This window comes from Mytilus galloprovincialis, chromosome 5 (genome assembly GCF_965363235.1).
Source record: "Mytilus galloprovincialis chromosome 5, xbMytGall1.hap1.1, whole genome shotgun sequence".
Taxonomy (NCBI): domain Eukaryota; kingdom Metazoa; phylum Mollusca; class Bivalvia; order Mytilida; family Mytilidae; genus Mytilus; species Mytilus galloprovincialis.
Genome location: NC_134842.1, coordinates 91,381,496 through 91,390,961, shown reverse-complemented (window position 1 = coordinate 91,390,961; position 9,466 = coordinate 91,381,496). Strand labels below are relative to the sequence as shown.

General features: G+C 34.5%; 1 long non-coding RNA gene across 1 annotated transcript; it reads left to right on the top strand.

The window, feature by feature from the left end:
• The first annotated feature begins 2,186 nt into the window (after positions 1 to 2,186).
• LOC143076701 (uncharacterized) lies at positions 2,187 to 8,696 on the top strand. The gene is made up of 3 exons (XR_012978759.1): positions 2,187 to 2,308; positions 3,437 to 3,547; positions 5,312 to 8,696. It is a non-coding gene; the product is annotated as an uncharacterized LOC143076701 (long non-coding RNA).
• The last annotated feature ends 770 nt before the right edge of the window (positions 8,697 to 9,466 follow it).

Below are 9,466 nucleotides of genomic sequence, written 5' to 3'. Positions count from 1 at the left end.
GTTCCCAAACCCAGGACAAAAAAGGGGGGGTCCAATCACATGTCCCTATTCAAATGCATTGATCGTCCAAAAAGGGGGGTCCAACCCCGGACCCCCTGGATCCGCCAATGACATGGGCGGTAGCCGGGCATCATGGAAAACTTTTTTTTTTCTTTTTTCAAAATTATTTTGGTGTTTAATCATTTTAAAGCTATTTAAACATTTTTACTCAGTAAATTGCTCTTATCCGTATATCACTTTCCAAATTCATTAGCAGTTTAATGATAATATGATAGATTATATGTGCTGACGCCCTACGGCCAGTAGTTTCAACTTTCTTTCTATGAATTAGATGATACTAGCCTACAATTAAGGCCAACCGTCAAATGACAGTGATTATGTTAATAATGGGACCACTTTGTTATATTTATAACATGTGTCAATACAAGGTAAATTTAGAACTACGTAATAATAACATTAATAAAACTTTATTTCCGTAATCAAATACAGCTTTTTGGATTTATACTAAACAAATCCTTGCACAATCTAATTAAATATTACATAGGCAATATTTAACATGATATATCATCAGAGACATATATACGGAACATGTATACACAAATCATACAAACTTTAATGAAAATATGAAGCGAATCCAACCAAAACCTATAAACTATATATATAAAAAAAAATACAAGCATTCAGCAAATATCTCTATGTGTACGGTTATTACTATAGTAGTACTACAAATTCAAGTTTTATCCAAAAACGATTTGTATTCTCATAGTTGGCTCTCCTCTCTTGGTTATCATGGTTATATATATAGCCCATAACGTATCTAGATATCTGTACATCATAAGCTTCCAATTGTATATGTCTGTGATTTCCCGATGTAAGAGGGTTTGGATGGGGTTAAATGATTAAAGAATAATGCCCTTAAAAAATGAAGATTAGAGAATAACGGGCAAAAAAATGAAGATTAGAGAACAAATGGGTTACTTTTAAAGATTAGAGAAAAAAGGGATGAAAATTAAATGTTTACAGAATAACAGACCCCCCCCCCCCCCCCCAATCCAGACCCTCATGTAAATTTGAATAAATCTTTCAGATTTACAAATCGTTTAAAAGTTGCATGGTAAATTCACACAATGATTGTACATGTAAAATTGCTTTAAAAAGAACAATGGTTTGGTTTTCACATCCAAAAGAAAGATTATGCAAGTTTGATTTCAGTTGTCTGTCCGATAACAGCAGATTACAAACAATACACAGGCAAAATTTGCTCACGTGAATTTCACACGAATCTCACATGAAATTCACGTGAAAAATTTCATGTGAGATTCACCTCAATCGAGCTTATACATGAAACTCACGTGAAAATTTTCATGTGAATTTCACATGATTCTCACGTGAAAAATATCACATGAATTTCACATGAACTTTTCCAAAAAAAAATTGGAATTTTTAATGATTTTACTTTAGTATGAAAATTTAGATGTTGTTTGAATTACTTTATTTCAAAAATTCATGTGAATTTCACGTGAACAAAATTCATGTGATTTTCATGTGAAATTCACATGAGATTAATGTGAAACTGACATAAACTGATTTCACGTGAGTTTCACGTATAAGCTCGTTTGAGGTGAAATTCATGTGAATTTCACGTCAGATTCACATGAATTTAAATTCACGTGAAATTCATGTGAATGAAATTTTCCTGTGTATAACAAATGTTTTTGGAATGAATATGCATGTAATATTTGCCACTGTCCGTTGAATATTCTAGTATTCACCTATGGTTAACCATAATCCGTTCGACATAGTTATGAATATATTTAAGGCTCCGACGAGATGAAATGGCATGTAATAAATTTGATCGATTCTAACATCATATCTGAGTTAAGATCCTTTCCATGAGAAAGCCATGCAAAATAATAAAAAAAATAATAATAACGACTATTTATATATTTCGGCGAAGCAATGGAAAAAGTATTCCAAAGCATATTACCATGATTTTATTTTTTTTTGGCACAGTTGTGTGAATAAATCTAAATGTACCAAATATATAAGCATTCAAGGCGTTATCGAATGCATGCAGTGTGTGCACATCTTCAGATAACGTCGACAGTTTATGTGCAGGTCTAATGCATGGTAACGTTTATGATTTTTTTGTTTGTAACGTCACAATAGGGACCAGAAGAAACCTACTTCTCTGTTGTCGAAAGGAGCTTTTACTTCACGACAGCAAACATTAACGTATATGATAAAATTGAACAGTCTTTGGTGATATTTAGACTTGAGTCAAAGAAGAATTTCAATAGGGACGAAGGTAAGTGGCTTTATTTATATTTATACAATTAAATAGAAAATATACTTCGATAAAGGTCCACTCGATTATAGTAATAGTCCTGATATATATAGTGTTTGGTCTTTTTCTAACAAACATTTTGGAACTATAAATGAGTGCATGAGGCGGGTACTATATTTGGTATCGATGTCAAAGACAAATAAAAGTACAAATAAAGTCAACAATAAATTAACAGAATTCTACATTTAAGCTAGCTATTATTTAGAACTGTGTAGGTTTAGTCAAATTCAAAGTCAAAGAAGACGACAAAACAGAAACCATAAAAGCCATGTATATTCTGCACGTAAATACTTACAAGAAAGGCAATGTTTATTTATGTTCCCTTTTTTCTGTTTTCCGTCTTGCTGAACTTAAGATCACATGGTAATGTTATTTGGAATGAGATCACATGGTAATGTTATTTGGAATAAGATCACATGGTAATGTTATTTGGAATAAGATCACATGGTAATGTTATTTGGAATAAGATCACATGGTAATGTTATTTGGAATAAGATCACATGGTAATGTTATTTGGAATAATATTGGTCATGGTTTTATCAGCTGCTTATATATGTTGTGTAAAAGTTGTAATGTTGTACAAATTATATTTGTACAGACTTTTTGAACAAGTTATCAGAGTTTTATGAACCGCTTTACACAAATGGATGATGCAAGCAAACAGTCTTTTGTTTTGCATATTTCTGTCATATTTCCACAACTACATGGTACAGTCTAATACTGAGCATTGATAAAAATAACATTAGAACATATAAAGACTGTTTATGGATATGGTTTTTGTGTATGGAGAAAAATATAACTGGAATATAAACCATTCAAGTATCATCATTCCAAGTTTTAGGACAATGAGAATGGCACCAAATATTTTAGAAGATAAACTTGAATCACCTATTGCAAGAAAAAAAATCAAAAATCAAAAATCTTATAGTTTGTACAAAAACCCTGTACAAATTATAATTTCTATAAACTTACATCTTTTACACAACATATACATCATAATTATGTTTAATTGTTGACTTGTTTTATACTATTTTTTTTATTATTCTCGTTTACAACATGTTCTTTAAAATACCCTTTTTTAATTTTTAGAAGTATGTGCGATAGTGCACGAGAAATACCACCGGACAAGTCCGAAATGTCAGACCACCAGTTTGATATGGTAGTGGACCAAGACTACCAGGACGGAGAAATGTTTTCTCAGTAAGTATATTCTTAAAAGATAAGCACATACTTGTTTACGCCGTTTTTATACGACCGCAAAGATTTTTGCAGTCGTGTATTGGTATCACGTCGTCGTCGTCGTCGTCGTCATCCGAATACGGATGGTTTCCGGATAATAACTTTAGTATCAATAAAATTTTAACACAATGTTTATATCCACAAAAGGAAGGTTGTGATTGATTTTGGGGGTTATGGTCCCATCGGTTTAGGAATTAGGGGACCAAAGGGACCCAAAACATACATTTATCTAGTTTCAGGACAATAAGTTGTGTATTTCAATTAGTGTGAAATTCTAACACAATGTTCATACCATTAAGTTGAAGGTTGGGATTTATTTTAAGGGTTATAGGGCAAACAGTCTAGGAATTAAGGGCCAAAAAGGGGCAAAAAAAGCATTTTGAAGTTTCGGGACAATAACTTATGGTTAACTGTATGGATATCTCTGACATTGTACCACAAGGTTCCATATAATGGAGGGAAGGCTTGGTGTCAGTTTGGGGTTAATATTCCTGACCATTTAGGAATAAAGTGCCAAAAAGGGCCAAAAAGAATCATTTGTCTAGTTTAAAGACAATAACGTGTGTTTAAGTGTATGGATCTCTTTTAAATTAAACTACAAGGTTTCTTACTACAAAGGAATTGACTTTTGGTGTTCTTGCTCCAAGGGGGGGGGGGGGTTCAATAAGTGAGGGGCCAAAAAAGGATCCCAAATAAGCATTTTTGTAGTTTTCAGTCAGTAACATGTGTTTAATTATATAAATCTCTCTGAAAATATACCACAAGTTTCCATACTACAAGGAGATGGTTATAGGGGGTAATGGATCAAACCACCCTAATTCAGAGATGTATCAAGCTTAAATGTTGTGTCCATACTTGCCCCAACTGTTCAGGTTTCGACCTCTGCGGTCGTATAAAGCTGCGCCCTGCGGAGCATCTGGTTTTGTTTAAAGAAGGTTTATGAAATGAAGTTCACTCTTTATAACCGGAGAATTGCAAATCTTTATATTAATCCACCATTGCAGAAGATGTCCAAAAATAAGGGGAGAAATCTGAAACATCCAAAACTAAGGGATGACATCAAAAGTTCAATGAAGGATAAAAAACTTAATTCAAATAGTTTTTTCACTGACCCCCCCTACCCCCTATTAACTTAATTTGGGGAAAATTGATTGACCCATATGGATATATGTAAAAATCAATGTCGGATAACCAAATCTTGCAGCAGTTCAACCCCCACCCCCAAACTATTTGAATTAAGTTTTTTTATCTTACATTGATCTTTTGATGTCGTCCCTAATAAGGTCAGTCTTAAAGTTTCTTCGATCAAGTAGGTACATGTATGAACGTGAAGCATCTTCGCTGTCGTAGTAGTATTATGTATGTGCTTATATTGTCCGGGGTCTCGGGTTCAAGTCGTGTTTTTTTTTTTAATTTTGTCTGAAATTTCCCTATAAATGTAAACTAAATTAATGGATAATCATCATAATTATATGAAAAAAATACATGCATATTAAAAGGGATAAGCAGTTGGGAAAGTTTATCAGACATGAATTAGAGACGTAGGTTGTCAAATAAAATTGACACATACAAAAGTTGCTATGGAGAAATTTAAATATTAAGTCTGAGGAAAAAATCCGAGGGGTTACACAATATTGAAGAAAGAAAGTGTATAACCTATCATTTTAAAAGGGTAAAGATGTATTGAAATATTACATACAGCAAATGACTTTATTTTAAATTCAGGTTGGCACAGAATAATCAAAATCTTGAGTCAGACATTGATGCAATTGATGAAGAAATTAAAAGAAAGAATGAAAGAATCATCGAATTGGAATTAATGCTAGAAGAAAAGCAAGATTGGTTAAATCTGAAGTCACAAATGGTAAAGAAGCTTGAGGGAGAGTTAAGTCATGTCCAAGCACGTCACCCCGAGGGATTCACTTTTGATGATACCGGAACTAGTATTGTCCCAAAATCATTGGAACAAACATTAAAAGATCTGGAGAGAGAAGAGAGAGAAGAAAAATTCCGTACAAGGTACATGCCCGTTTATCACAGGGAAATCGAAGTATTTCGAAAACGAGGCAAATACCCAACAAATGCCCCGTATTTTAATGAAGTTTCCATAGCAACAGAATTTTTAAAACGCAAATATTTAGAGGCGTTTGGTGAGTGTTTTTCTTTCGATTACAAAAAGAAGTCTTTTCCAATAAAACCAGACCCATCCCCTCGTACACACATCAGACCATCCCAGGCATCTTTTATTCATCAAGAGGATAACAGGGAATTCTTGGTTTCTGGTCATCTTGGTGAGGTAGAGCTACTCCCAGTTGTCACAGAGGCATGTGATCTGGAACGGTTTTCCGAAATTCCAGCAAAACCAGGAATAATAAAAAATGAACCAGCTGAGATATGCTGGCAAGATGGAGATAGTTCTCCTGATATGTGGAGGACAAGACCAATACTTGCACGCCCCAAAACACAACGACCATCTAATGATAAGAAACCAGTAAAACGTGCTAATGTGAAAGAGTTGACAAACGGAAATAATCTATCTAATATCTATAATAACAATGGAACAAACAAAACACTTCCAACTGAAATATTTAAAGAATGTGCTCTCAAAAGATCTGTTAGTATGGACTCTGTTTTCGTAGGAGATGGTACAAAAATGCGTCCAAATTTTATATGGCGGATGGGTGACGAATGTGTTTCCTTAGAAAACTATATTCATGTGTATACCAGAAATCCAGAAGAATTGTACGAAGCTGTCAAAAATCGGGGCATTGAAAAAGAGGAAGAAGACTACAAGGAAAATGTACTAGTATTGTATGCTGTAATCAAAGCTAATCTAATCGGTATCGATAAAACTAAAATTAAGTCAAATTTACGAATTTTGGATTATTTCATCAGAGAAGAAGAAGAAAAAGAAAAAGGTAAATCAACACAGAAACAAGTCCACACTGAGAACGTTGACAAGACCGCCATAGATATTACCCTTAATGATAAAATAAGAGACGAGAAGAAAAAGATAGTTCTGCCACCAATCCAAACCGGGAGTTTTTATGAGGATATAGACAGTGCCGATAAATTCGATTATGAGCAGAAACCTAGTACTAGTTTTGACATTATGTTTGAAAAACCAAAGAAACGAATGTCTAAACCCAAACTCTCCTCCGAAAAAAGAAAAATCGTCAATTTGATACCTAACGTCACAGACCAGAATATAAAGAGCAATGAACACAAAGAAGATATTAAACATGAAGAAAAGAAAAATATAAGTTTTGACATTATGTTTGAAAGTCCAAAGGAACAAAGGACTAAACCAAAACTGACTTCTGCTGGAAGAAAGGCAAAGTTTCAATTGAAACATTCTATTGATGAAAAGAAAGATAAATGTCATGATAACGAACAAAAAGAAGAGTCAACTGCTGACAGTCAAATTGCTGTTGAAAATGCTGATGGTGCATTCAAAGAAGAGCAGGCATTGAAGAAACACGTAAGTTTTGATTTCGAGAGTCCCAAGAAACTGAAACCTAAACCAAAGATGAGCTTTATGAAGAGAAAGCAAAAAAACGAAACAAAAAATAACATTGATGATAACGAGGTCCTAAAAGAAAAGAAGCATGAGAAATCGCCTAAAGACCCTAGTAAAACAGCTGAGGTAAAACTTTTAAATGGAGGAAAACTCGGAGGAAAGTTTACAAATGGAAAACTCGGAGGAAAGTTCACAGATGGAAAACTTGGAGGAAAGTTCACAGATGGAAAACTTGGAGGAAAGTTCACAAATGAAAAGCTCGGAGGAAAGTTTACAAATGACGTTTTGATCAAAAGGAAAGATAACAATGAAAATCGGTTCAGATTCTCATTTCTTCATCAAACCAGTTCTATCCCAAGCAGAATCCCTGTTATGGTTAGGAGATCTAATGGACAAAACACGTCTTTAACCAGACTAAATAATGAAAGGCCACAATCAAATTCAGTCAGACGTATTCCTTTCAGTGTATTGAAGGTTAATAACAAAAAACACAAAGCAAAAACAACAGGTCCTTTAGCTGTAAGATCGACCCCGGAGAGAAAAACATCAGTAAGACGAGGAACTGATCTAAAAACCAATAGCACAAGAAATGCCAAAAGTCCAAACGATGACAGTGGATTGCCTAGAAAGAAAGAGAGAGGTATACAATTGCCTAGAATCACTCGGACAAGAAAATCTAGAATACCGGTCCGAATAAAGGGCTATATATGGAATGCTTACAAGAATGAAAACAAGCAGAAGATAGATGAAAGTAGACGCTTACTTGCACCTTTAAGCAGAATTCCAATTCCAAAAGATAAAATACGTCGTCCAAGTGACTGTATTATACCAAGGCTCGATCCAAATGAAAATTTACCCCAAATATGTCAGAGTTTTTCAAAGAGAGGAGAGCAATCTAAAATTCCTGAGGCAAATCGAAATCTTGTTTCTCCTAATCCCGTGAGGATAGGGGAGAAAGGCGAAAGAATTTCTTCAGGATCAACATTAGAATTCCTGCAGTTACCGTCAATAACTACCAAGAATGCAATGGTAAAGGCAAGTAATCCTGTATCAAACTCAGGACTAGCTCGTCTCACACAGATAAAACGAAGAAAGGAATCCGTCGAGGAAAACAGAATAGTATCTCCTTCTGTTATGGGAGCGTTACCACCAATAGTCGGCAGAAGTGACACGTTTTTAGACCGACCCCTGTCAGCCTCTGGATTCAGAAAACTCCCGCCAATAAATAGCACAGGCAAAACAACGATGGAACGTCCGATGTCGTCTGCTAGTTTATCGCCATTGTTTACTGCATTTGAGAATACAGAACACAGACCATTATCGGCATGTGGATCACCAAAACTTCCACCAATCATAGATGGAAATATCATCGAAATGAGGCCTACGTCATCATTATCTGGGTATTCACTACTCCCACCCATACCAAGTTATAAGCGAGACTCAGACGAAGACGAAAAAGTATATGTTGAACAATCCAACCGAGATGAAACTGATTTTACACCCAATAGGGCAGAATAATTATGGCGGCTTTTTCCTGTTATTTTATTTGTATACATGTTTTGTTTAATTAATATAAAGATTTTGTCCATATACGTGTATTTATATTTATGAAAAGGAAAAAGGCCAACGAAGGAAAATATCGGATTCCAGAGAAATTAAACATATATGAAACGAGTGTTATGGAAACTTAAACTGGTATTTTACATTTCTGTAGTCTTTGATTTGTGGGGTCATATTCCTCCATCTTAATTTATTTTGTGCATTATTCTCTTTCCCTGCGTAAATATACATGTATGTGCCGGCCGAGAAGGAGATATATATATATACATGCAGGAGAAAAAAGTTTGCATGGCAATAAAAAAAAAGGTCTGTCCTTTATTCTTACAAATCATAAACTATATGTTGTTATAATACTTAGTAATCGACATGTTACTTTTCGATTGATAAAAATGACACTCTTAATTTCATGCTCATGCGTCCGAGGTGCCTTCTATATTGACCTTGATCAGGAACGCTCTAAACCAAAAATATGAAAGCCAGAATTCTACATGCATTAACTTGATATATAGAAACTGTAAACGCTATAGGACCTAAGGAACATAATAAAAAAGAGGTCCACAATGTTGGCCTGTAGAATGTTTTTTGGTTTGTTGCGTCACTATCTAATTGAAGTACTCTCACATCTCGTGTTATTCAAAAGCACCAAGCCCTACAAGAAAAGATAGAGACAGAAACCTAGCCATCGCAAGTTCTCCAAGACCGCGAAAAAAATAAATTGTACGTTCATGGGGGTCAGCGTCTAGGGGATATTGTGACTGTTGGTATTCATCAATGGGACCGATAAAAAAAAACAATAGCAG